General features: G+C 38.5%; 1 non-coding gene across 1 annotated transcript; it reads right to left on the bottom strand.

Moving 5' to 3' along the window:
• Nucleotides 1–4258: 4258 nt before the first annotated feature.
• LOC149496253 (small nucleolar RNA R71) lies at nt 4259–4364 on the bottom strand. Its single transcript, XR_016321055.1, has one exon. It is a non-coding gene; the product is annotated as a small nucleolar RNA R71 (small nucleolar RNA).
• Nucleotides 4365–7937: the final 3573 nt, after the last annotated feature.

The following is a 7937-nucleotide window of genomic DNA, read 5'->3' as shown; positions in this document are numbered from 1 at the left end:
GGGATTTCATTGTTTAGGCGGGATCAACAGCTATAAAATTTTAGACCAAGTGAGTCGAACTTTGTTTAAATAAGTAGAGAGGAGAGGTCTTGTACTCTTTGGCCACAACCCCGGAACAAAAGAAAAATCTTGAAATTCGAATCCTTTATTGATCTTACTTCTTTTCAACATTACACAAAAGTGAACGAGATTTATTTTAATACAATGGTCATTTGCTCTAACTATTCGATTTCCTATTCTCCTTCGAGTCAAGTTGATGGCATTGATTTACCGATCACAAATTTGTCACGAACGCATGGCATGGATTCTGCATTTAAACTAAGCACCACGCGTTGATCCCGAAAATTTTGTTTTTATTATCATTCTTATTCATGCTCTAACTTTTGCCTAGGCCGCCCTTTCGGGTTTTCAACCTAGCGAGCTTAATTTTTGCCTAAGCCGCCCTTTCGGGTTTTCAACTTAGCATTTTTTTTTTCGAAATCATCATTTCAGACGTAGAATCTTTTCATTTTGTCTTGATTGACAATTCGATTGACAGGTTCTCCTTCCATGGTGATTAATTCAGCGGCTCCTTTAGCTAGTAACTTCTGGATTCTGAACGGTCCATGCCAGTTGGGTTTGAATTTCCCACCAGGATGATGTTGGGCTTCATGGTCTAATAACCTGATCAACACCAAATCTCTGTTCTTTAAGGCCCTTGGATGTACCTGTTTGTTATAGAAACGAGCAATCCTCCTTTTTCTCATCTGATCCTGGAATCGAGCATTCAATCTTCTTCCGTCTAAGAGCGCCAAATCTTCATACCTCTTCTTGACCCACTCCTCTTCAGTCAGACCAGTTTCTACCAAAACTCTGAGAGACTTCTTTTCGAGCTCTATCGGTAACACTGCCTCCATTCCATATACAAGGTCGAAAGGAGAGGCTCCATTTACTGATTTGAATGTAGTGTGATGCCCCCAGAGCGCGAAAGGAAGTTTCTCAGCCCAGCTTCTGTACCTTTCGCACATTTTCGACAGGATTCTTTTGATCTCCTTATTCGCAGCTTCTACTGCACCATTAGCCTGAGGGCGATAAGGAGAAGAATGGTGATGCTCAACCTTATATCTATAAAGCAATTGACCAACATCTGCTTGAAAATGAGAACCATTATCTGTAACTATGTGATGGGGAACACCATAGCGACAGAAAATGTTCTGTTCAATGAATCTAGCCACATGTTTGGCGGTTAAGGTTTTGTAAGATTGAGCCTCAATCCATCTAGAGAAGTAGTCAACTGCAACCAATATATACTGATGGCCATTCGATGCTGCTGGTGAGATTTTGCCGATGATGTCTATACCCCATGCAGAAAAAGGCCAAGAAGGAGTTGTCGGATGGAGTTCAACAGCAGGTAAGTGGCTTTTATTGTCATGGTATTGGCAAGCTTTGCAATGACGCACATACTGAACACAGTCACCTTCCATCTGCATCCAGAAATAACCCTGCCTTATGATTTTTCTTGCTAGGCTCATGCCGCTTAGGTGAGTACAACAGACTCCTTCATGCACCTTCCTCATTATGTCTTCTCCTTCTTTCTTGCTCACACATCTCAGCAACATCCCATCCCAAGCTCTCCTGTAAAGTTCACCATCGGCTAGAACATAATTCAGAGCCATTTTTCTGAGAACTGCACAGTCTTCTTTTGTAGCATCATTAGAAAAAGTACCGTCTTTCATGTACCTCAGAATATCCGTGAACCATGGTTCTTCCTTTGACTCTACCTGGTTCACAAAGTGTTCCTTATAGCACGGGATATTGGCTGCGGTAATGATAAATGGCTTTTTCGGAACTTTACTCAAATCCTGCCAAGCCGACGCTAAGTTTGCCAAGGCATCTGGAATTCTGTTATAGGTTCTTCCTATGTGAGTTGATAAGTATAAATTTTATAGTGTTTTTAATATAGTTTTTATTAGAATTTTAGTAAGTTTTTACTTCTTTAATTTAATTTTAAATCACTTTTAGTATAATTGTGTTTAAAAGCTTCCTTGTTCTTTAATTCGCTTGATCTAAGAAAAATTGCAGAAATTTGGCGCAGAAAAGAACTTTAGAATGCAAGGCACTCAGCTTCTAGCACGCCTAGCCCATGCTGGAAGGCACGCCCGTGCTAGAAGCCAAGTGAACCATGAGGAGAGAAGCCAGCACGCCTAAAGCGCGCCCCGAAGCACGCGCGAATCGCGCAAACAAGAGGCAGAGAGTTAGGCCGCGCAACTCGCGAGCGCGAGCCTCACATGCGCGAGCGCGACCAACACTCGCAAGTGCGAATCTACACTACGCGAGCGCGAGTCTCACATGAGATGCTGCAGTGCTTCAATAGCCAGACTTCCAGACTATAGCACGCCCAGCCCGTGCCATGAATCACGCCCGTGCTGTCCAGGCGGAACCAGTATGAATTTAAAACGCACATCAAGCCTTTCTCACATGGGCCGACTTCAAGGAGTTTCCTAAACACACTAAACAAGACCTGGACCTATTCTTGAAGAAAAAGGAATCCTAATCAAGAAGAAATCAAGAGCCTAAACAGTTATGATCTCCTATAAAGGATTTTTTGTACTAAATAAGGATTCTATTTCCTAAAAGGAGTCAGACTTGCCTTCAGGACCTCTATATAAAGAAAGGAACTTCTCATAGCAAGGGAGATCGTTTTCTTTGGACACTTCTTTACAAAGTTCTCTCTTCTCAAAGATTTCAAGCTTCAAATAATTGTGCTAAGATTCAAGGAAGCCATAAACATAGTTGTGATACAGTTTTTATTCTAAACTCTTCATCTTGTTTCTTTCTTTATTATTGTCTTTAAATATGATGAATGATTCAAGTGTGATTGAGTTTAATTTAATTACTATGTCTAGCTAAACTTTTATACTAGGGATTTGATGTAATTTAATTCGATTCCAGCTTATAATATTAGATTTATTTTTCTTTGTTCTTGTTATAACTTATTATTGTGCTTAAGGCTTCCAGGCAGAAAAATTCCCCTGGATTGAATTATTTCAATAACATCATTCGGGAGAAGGGTTATTGATATGAATAAGGTAATAATTTACTTGAGAATAATAACTTGATGTAGAAACTATATGGTTTGACTCAAGGGGGGGCTTTCATAAGTTAATAAAGTATTAAGTTGTGAATTCATAAAACAACCATAAAACCTAATGATCTGATTCATGTTTAATTTCACTATTAAGATAGGTGATTAAATTGGATTAGAATAGCTAACAATAAATCGGGAGAGCTTGTTAGTAACCTTAGGGTTGTTTTCTCCTACTTGAACAATTAAACTTGATTAATGAACTAATAGAATAAGCTGGATAGAATTAAATGAAATCAAATTCCCTAGTAGCTTAATCCCCTGATTTCTTTTCACCTAAATTTTGTGTTTGATCTCTTTTACTTTGAATTTTATTTACTTTACAGCGAATTCCTTTTATCATCGTCTAAATAATAATAGGTTAACATAATTTTGGTAATTGATAAACAATCCCTGTGGATACGATACTTTCTTACTCTATACTACTTGTTGCGATTTCGTACACTTGCGAAAAAAACGCTGTCAAGTTTTTGGCGCCGTTGCCAGGGATTGGCGTATCAATATCAATACGAATTACCCTGTTACTAATTTAGACACTCTTTCGTTTTTATTTAATTTTCTTTTAAGTGCTGTTCCAGGTGTTTTATGCAAAGAAGATCAAGGACAACTGAACCTTTAGTCTTTGACCCAGAAATTGAAAGAACCTTTCGTAGGCACAACGCTGCAAGAAAAGCAAGAGAAATAAAACTCGATCAACAAGCAGACATGGCCAACGAAAACGAAAACAGAAACGAAAACGTAGTTGGACCACCACTTCAACATCCGATCCGTACCTTAAGGGATTACACAACACCTAATCTGAATGGGACAACCTCAAGTATTACGAGACCTAGGGTAGAAGCTAATAACTTTGAGATTAAACCTGCAATTATCCAAATGCTCTCTACCTCGATCCAATATGGAGGTTTGCCTAGTGAAGATCCTAATGCTCACATCACCAATTTTTTGGAAATTTGTGACACATTCAAACAAAATGGTGTTTCTGAAGATGCAATCAAATTAAGACTTTTTCCATTCACTCTTAGGGATAAAGCTAGAGCATGGTTACAATCATGTCCCGCTGGAAGTTTTACCACATGGGATGAATTAGCTCAAAAATTTCTAGCTAAATTCTTTCCATCCTCAAAAACCACCAAGTTGCGCAATGAGATAATGACATTTGCTCATCATGATCAAGAGAGCTTGTATGAAGCTTGGGAAAGATTCAAGGACTTGCTAAGAAAGTGTCCGCATCACAGTTTGCCCAAGTGGTTACAGGTACAAACTTTCTATAATGCTCTATCTCCTAATATTAAAATCACTTTAGATGCAGCTGCAGGTGGATCTTTTGAAAAGAAAGGTATTGATGAAGCATATGAGTTGATAAAGGAGATGGCAAGCAACAGCCACTGCCAAAATAATACCGAAAGAAGAAGAACTGCAGGAGTCTATGAAATAGACGCCATTACAGCACTTAATGCCAAGGTAGATAACATGGTAAGGAAATTGGACATGTTAACTACTAACCCTGTGAATGCTGTTATGCAAATTTGTGATAGGTGCAATGGACAACATGGAATTGGGGAATGCATCATGGACTCTTTAAATCCACAAACTTTGGAGCAAGTGAACTATGTGATGAATCAAGGAAGAAAGAATTACCCTTATTCAAATTCATATGATAACAGGTTAAGGAATCATCCTAATCTATCCTATGGTAATCCTAACAATGCCTTGAATGCACCACCAGGTTTCCACCCTCCAGAAAAGAAATCCCATGATGACCTCCTCACTGCTCTTTCTAAATCACACATGGAATTCATGAATGAAACTAGAGAAAACCATAAAATCCAGCAAGCTGCAATCAGGAATTTGGAGATCCAATTGGGGCAATTTGCAAACATGATGGCATCTCGACCTCAAGGTACGTTACCTAGCAATACTGAAAAGAATCCAAAAGAACAAGTGCAGGCTATCACTTTGAGAAGTTGCAAACAATTAGATGAACCACCAAAGAAAGAAAAGGAAGTAAAAGAACAACCAAGGGTGCCTATCATTGACTTAGAGGAGAAAGAAAAGGTAAAACCTTATGTTCCCCCTGTCCCCTTTCCACAAAGATTAAAGAAAGCACAAGATGACAAGAGCTTCCTCAAGTTTCTGGATGTGTTTAAGAAGCTCCAAATCAATATTCCTTTTGCTGAAGCTCTTGCTCAAATGCCTAGTTATGCTAAATTCTTAAAAGATATCCTGAGCAAGAAACGAAAAATTGATGATCAAGGAACGGTAATGTTAACCGAGGAGTGCAGTGCAATTATCCAAAACAAACTGCCTCCAAAGTTAAAAGATCCAGGAAGTTTTTCTATCCCTTGTAACATTGGTAATCTTGACTTTGAAAAGGCTTTGGCAGATTTGGGTGCTAGCATTAATCTTATGTCCTATGAAGTTTTTAAGATGCTAGGTATGGGAGAGCTCAAACCAACAAGGATGTCTTTGCAATTAGCAGATCGTTCAATTAAATATCCTAGAGGGATTGTATAAGACGTGCTTGTAAAGGTAGGTACATTCATCTTTCCTGTTGATTTTGTCATTCTTGATATTGATGAAGACAGGGAAGGATCTCTAATCCTTGGAAGACCCTTTCTTGCAACTGCAAGAGCATTAATTGACGTTTATGAGGGTAAGTTGACTCTAAGAGTTGGATAGGAAGAGATTGTGTTTGATGTACTTAAATCTTGTAAACTCCCTATGGATCATGGAGACTGTTTTAGAATTGACGTAGTAGATGAATGTGTGGAGACCACTTTGCATGTTGAAAATAATGTTAATGAATCAAGCATCTTGAATGAAAAAAAAAGGAATCACCTAAGCATGAATTGAAACAACTTCCACCTCATTTAAAACATGCATTCTTAGGTGAGGACCACTCTTTTCCTGTTATTATTTCTTCTCACTTAACGCTTGATCAAGAGGAAAGGTTGTTGCAGGTTCTACGTAGGCACAAGAAAGCATTAGGGTGGTCTATTTCGGATTTACAAGGAATAAGCCCAAGTGTGTGTATGCATAAAATCTTGATGGAAGAAGACTACAAACCTTCAATCGAACATCAAAGGCGATTGAACCCGAACATGAAAGAGGTAGTCAAGGCTGAAATTATTAAACTCTTAGATGCCGGCATCATTTATCCAATTTCAGACAGTAATTGGGTGAGTCCTGTCCAAGTTATTCCAAAGAAGGGAGGTATGACTGTTATTTCTAATGAAAACAATGAATTAATCCCCACAAGAACAATCACAGGTTGGCGTGTGTGTATAGATTATAGAAAATTAAATAAAGCAACACGCAAAGATCACTTTCCCCTTCCCTTTATTGATCAAATGCTTGAAAGACTCGCAGGATATCCTTTTTATTGTTTCTTAGATGGCTATTCAGGGTACTTCCAAATACCTATAGCCCCTGAAGACCAAGAGAAAACTACATTCACTTGTCCTTATGGCACTTTTGCCTATAGGAGAATGCCTTTTGGGCTATGCAATGCCCCTGCAACCTTTCAAAGGTGCATGATGTCCATCTTTTCTGATATGGTGGAAAAATTTATTGAAATATTCATGGATGATTTTTCTGTATTTGGTTCTTCCTTCGATGCATGCCTTCATAATTTATCTTTAGTGATGCAACGATGCGAAGATACTAACCTTGTGTTAAATTGGGAAAAATGTCACTTCATGGTTAGTGAAGGTATTGTCCTAGGGCATAAAATCTCTCAAAAGGGGATTGAAGTAGACAAGGCAAAAATTGAGGTAATTGAAAAACTACCCCCCCTAACACAGTGAAGGGCATAAGAAGTTTTCTTGGGCATGCAGGATTTTACAGGAGATTCATAAGGGATTTCTCAAAAATCACTAAACCTCTTTGCAATCTACTAGTTAAAGATGTTCCTTTTGAATTTAACAAAGATTGTTTAGATGCTTTTAACAGGTTAAAGAAGGAGTTAATCTCAGCCCCGATCATCACCACACCAGATTGGACTTTACCCTTTGAACTCATGTGTGATGCTAGTGATCATGCTGTAGGAGCTGTTCTTGGACAAAGAAAAGACAGGAAGTTGCATGTTATCTATTATGCAAGTCGCACATTGAATGATGCACAATTAAATTATGCAACTACGGAAAGGAACTGCTAGCTATTGTTTTTGCTTTTGACAAATTCAGGGCATATCTAATTGGAGCTAAAACAATAGTCTACACAAATCATTCCGCTATTAAATACTTGCTGGAGAAGAAAGATGCAAAGCCGAGACTCATTCGTTGGGTACTTCTATTGCAAGAGTTTGACCTAGAAATTCGCGACAAAAAGGGGACCGAGAACCTCGTTGCTGACCATCTTTCCAGACTTGAATTGGGGGAGGAAGATACAAGCGAGCTACAAATCAATGAAAGCTTTCCTCATGAGCAACTTCTTCTAGTAGCAAATGCTCAAACCCCCTGGTACGTTGACATAGTTAATTATCTTGTTTGCAAAATTCCTCCTCCCAATTTTTCTTACCAACAAAGAAAAAAATTTTTTCATGATATCAAATTTTACTATTGGGAGGAGCCATTTTTGTTCAAGTATTGTAGTGATCAGCTCTTCAGGAGATGTATACCGGAAACTGAAATAGAAAGTGTCCTTAAATTCTGCCATTCAATGGAATGTGGAGGCCACTTTGGAGCAAACAAGACAGCTGCGCGTATACTAGAAAGTGGTTTGTATTGGCCTAATCTTTTTAAAGATGCTTATAATTATGTTCGTCTTTGTGATCGTTGTCAAAGGTTAGGTAACATTTCGAAGAGACATG

The sequence above is a fragment of the Jatropha curcas genome, chromosome 5 (assembly GCF_041381405.1).
Source record: "Jatropha curcas cultivar XTBG-Jc1 chromosome 5, XTBG_Jcur_1.0, whole genome shotgun sequence".
Taxonomy (NCBI): Eukaryota; Viridiplantae; Streptophyta; class Magnoliopsida; order Malpighiales; family Euphorbiaceae; genus Jatropha; species Jatropha curcas.
Note: the sequence above shows the minus strand (reverse complement) of the source record. Positions and strands in the feature narration are given on the sequence as shown.